This window comes from Protopterus annectens, chromosome 2.part2, assembly GCF_019279795.1.
Source record: "Protopterus annectens isolate FY-2018-M chromosome 2.part2, PAN1.0, whole genome shotgun sequence".
NCBI lineage: Eukaryota > Metazoa > Chordata > Ceratodontiformes > Protopteridae > Protopterus > Protopterus annectens.
This window is the reverse complement of record NC_056730.1, coordinates 607,414,383-607,418,959: the sequence shown is the minus strand read 5'-3', so window position 1 is coordinate 607,418,959 and position 4,577 is coordinate 607,414,383.

The following is a 4,577-nucleotide window of genomic DNA, read 5'->3' as shown; positions in this document are numbered from 1 at the left end:
AGCCTGAAGCGGAGGAATCTTCTGGAGCGTCTGTTCATTTTTATGTGATAGTACGCATCCTGAAGGTCTATAGAGCGCATCCAGTTTCCTTTTCCCAATAGGGGAAGGATGGACTGCAGCGTGACCATCCGAAATCTTGTTTTCTTGACTGATCTGTTCAAGATACTGAGATCCAAAATTGGTCTCCAGTCCCCTGTTTTCTTTGTAACTAAAAAGAACCTTGAGTAGATTCCGGATCCTTGCTGGCCTGCTGGAACTGGCTGAATTGCTCTTTTCGCAAGCAGCTTTGAAATTTCCAAAGCCGCTAGATCCCTTTGAGCGGGTGGAACATCTGGAAAGGATTTTTTTGATTGGTTTGGAATGCGAAGAAAGGGAATGGAATAGCCTTCGGAAATGATGGACTGTACTCATTTGTCTTGAGTCAGGGATAGCCAGGCTTCTGGGTACAGTGACAATCTTCCCCCGGCTGCCTCCGAAGGTGGGCAGTCGGGCAACACCTCAGGGGTGCTGAAAGGGCTTATCAGAGAAAACTTCTCGATTGCCCTGGTTCTGGACCCCCTGCCTCTAGGGCTTATCGTCTACCATTGTTATTCCCCTCTGCCTCTGGCGGGGAACCGACTCTGTGCGTCAGGCGAAGTCCCTTGAGATTGTTTACGGAACCACATTTTCCCACTTTTCTGGCCTTTGGGGTAAGGCCTAGAAGGAGTAGAAAAACGGACTCCGACGGCAGAAAGAGTCTTGCCATCAGTCTCGCACCTAGTCAAGGTTTCTTTCACTTGAGGACCAAAGAGAGATGATCCATCGAATGGGGAATTAGTGAAAGACGTTTTAAAGGGGTCCGTAAAATTGCATAGCCGCATCCAGGCATGCCTACGTAAGGCCACACCTGTCCCTGCGGCCCTGCTCGCTCCATCAGCTGCATAAGAAAGGAGGCATGGAGGAGTTGGCTATGGAGTTCAGGGTAGCCAGCTGAGTGTTCATCTTATCTTGAAAACCCGCAGCTGTAGGATCCTTCAACATGTCACTCGCTTCTTTGATCAAGTCCCTTTGAAGACGAGTAAAATGGCATAGGTAGTTCAGCGAACGCATTGCAAATGTCGCTGACGAGAACATCCACTTCCCGTACCTGTCCATGGACCTAGATTCCTTGTTAGGTGGATGGACAGGTACTGAAGGATCAGCTAGTTCCTTCTTAGTGGCAGCAGCAACCACCATAGCATCCACAGAAACTCCTTTTGTCAAAAACTGTTTGTCTGCTGGTGCCGTTATGAATTTTGAGGGTCTCCTGGGAGTGGGGTCCACCGAATCAGGAGCCGTCCATGCCTTTTTAGCTACCACCTGCATGAGGGGGTCAAAGGGGGGAGACACCCAGGAGGTGGAAGGATGAGAGCCAAACGCCTCAAGGTACACAGATTCATCCTCCGAAGGGTTGAGGGCTGGCCAATTTCCCCTCTGTTTGAGGATTTCTAGAATGTCTGCAAAGAGACATCTTCAGAAGGGGAACGGGGAACCCTCGAATCCTCTAAATCTGTGTCAGAGGTGACGGACTCAGGTGAGTCAATGTGTTTCCTCTTACACTTTCTCTTCCGAGGGGGCTCTTCTGCCAAATCAGGAGAGGCCTCGGAAGAGGATGAGATCCCACAGGGGTTCCTGAGGAGCTGGCTCTCTGCGGTCCGGGATGAGGGAGTGAGTCGACTTGACCTGAGGCACCGTGAGGGAGGGGCGGACAGAGCCGACTGTGGAGTAGAACCAGGTTCTAACACACTCCGCATGACCTCGAACGCACCCCTGTCAGGCAGAGCCAGAGGTCCCGCTCCGAAGCTGAGAACCTCCCTCGGCACCGACAGTGATGGCTCCGAGGCGATGTCGGAGCCGAACTCACCAGCGCGAAGCTCCGAGAGGAAGAGCGGGTCGGACAAGGGTCCGATGCCACTCACCCCTCGAGCCGACGAGGGAAGTCCGGCGCCGAGATTCTTGAAAGAAGAAATCGGAGCCGGCGACGGAGCCGAAGACATCTGTATCGGCTCGATGCTACCACAGTCTCGGTTCAACGCCCGGCTCCGAGCTCAACGGAGTCGGAGGAGGAACATATTGATGGACAGGGGCAGGCATCGACTGATGAGTCGGGCTCTGAAGCATTTGGGCCAGTGCCTCGGACTTAAGAAGTCGACTCACTACCCTCTGAAGGTCATGATCCGACAGCCTCGATGACCTAGAGGAGTGAGATTTATGGCTCCGCTCAGACAGCAGAGGAGATGCTGGAGCCGAATGAACGGAGCCAAGGGATGGTGACCTAGATCTCTTCCTAGATGTCGGCTCCGAAGGTCTGGTCGGAGCCGACAAGGGAATTTCTAATACCTCGGCTCCAGCCGGAGCCAAGGGAACCACAGAAGCTGTAGACTCATCGGCTCCAGCCGGAGCCGATGCAGACGTAGGTTTAGTAGCCTTAGGTCTCGGCTCAGTAGCTGGAGCCGAGGACCTAGAAGCCTTGGAGGGCTTCCCAGAGACAGAGAGGGAATCCTCAGGCTTGAGTAGACCCCTTAGGATCAATTTGTTCTTTCTTTCCTGCAGGACCCTGGGACTGAAGCCGTGGCATACAGCACAGGAGTCCTGCAGGTGCAAAGGCCCCAGGCAGTAGACACAAGAAGTGTGACCGTCTGTCAGAGACATTTTCTGACAGCACGCATCACACTTCTTGAAGCCTGAGACCTTTGTGTCTTTAGACATCTTAGAACAAGAAAGTGTAATCACACACACTCAGTCAAACACACTGATTACACCTTATCTTATTTTAAAACTCAAAAATAAAACAACTATCAATAGTTTTAATTAAGAGAAGCAACACACACACACCACTAGGGAATGGAAGAAAGGGCCTGAAGGCCCGAGGGAGAACTTGTAAGTTCTTGTGGGGAAGAAACGGGATTTTTGTGAAAAAAGGGGTAGAATTCCACTAAACTAAGGGAAACAAGAGTTAAAATTAAAAATAAAGGGGTTTAAGTATACTAACTTTACTGAAAGTTTACTCACCAAGAAGCCGGTAGAAAACCAACACCTCGATCGCTGTAGCGGCAAACGAGATCTAAGGTAACTCACGCCTAGCATTGTGGGATATAAGGGGAGCCTCGAGCCGGTGGAACCAACTCTCGAGCTTTTAGAGTGGCCGAGTCGGAGCCGAGGTCGGCTCCGAACCCATCCAGCAAGAATGAAGGCGAGACAGACAACTTAACATGGTGGTGTTATTTATGCGCTTCTTAAACTTAAAACGTTTATTAAAACTTTTGGTTTCTTATGGACTACAGACATTGCGCTTCATTTTAGTTTTATTTCAAGTGAAAACATTTTTAATTCAGCAAAATATTTTAGTTAACTGATTGTAATCCAGAATGCACTATTATGCTAGGACACAAGGCTTACTGATATAAACATTCTTTCAGCCTAAATAAATTGCAAACCTCCAAAAGAATTAGACTAAGAATTCAACAAGTCAAGTATGAGAGAAGGCAGTTTTCTTTTACTCTCTTCTGTTTAGGCGAGGAAGTGTGCTGGCTCCATTGATCCTGCATGAGTAAGCATAATGCTGTTGCCTCATCATCATTAAGTTACTTATAAATTCACTATTAAACCTTAAGAAAGTAAAATGGCTGCCGCAACTGAAGTACTTGCCAATGCAGCACAACATTAAAAAGTGGGTAAAAAAATTAGTGTAGAATCCATGCTTTCTGTATTCTTCCTCTGTAAATCACATTGTAGATGCACATATGATCACAAACATGTTTAAGAGAATGAAATGGCCTATAAACACAGTATCATGCAGAAGGGTAAGAAAGGGCAGTAATGAATATTAAGTAAAATAAGACTGTGAGCTAGCATTATGCATTCCAGAAAAAGTCACAGAAGCACATGGTAAGCAACAGGCAATATCAAATTGTGAAGAAAGTTTAGAGATGGCCTTTCATTTACTGCCTACATCTGTATGCTCCTTTCATCTACATTCAGACTGATTGGGAATTCTGATGTATGATTGTGCACAGGTACAAAGACTATATAACCTTCAGACAAAAAAAAATATAGATCAAACTTAAAGAACTTCACAGAAAGGCAAGGTCCTAAAATGTGCTCTGAAATGTAGCTGACCAAGGACAGTTGTTGTCAGAGTTTAGGAATTCAAGTAGCTTGAATTCACTCCATTAAAATCACAACTGATGTCCAAAATGCAGATAAAGAATACCCAAGCCAAAGGGCACATGAGACACTGGTAAAAAATCTGAAAGATTTATGGGACTACCCACTACAAACAGAGTGAGAGGGGTCTCTGACTTCTCCATTTACTGAATTAAATACAAAATGTACACTGTATGCTCACTTTGCTGACCGTTAGAAATGGGTATTTCAAAAGCAGAATATCGAGGTGCGTTTTTCATAGCTGGGTGCATTTTGGAATTTGCCAGTATCTCACTGTGTCAGCATTCTGCACTTGAACCAAGATGAATTTTATCAGATAGCATCAGCACACTTTCTGCACAGTTACACAGGACTGGTTCTTTGTGAAAACTACTTTATCAGCAACTGATTTC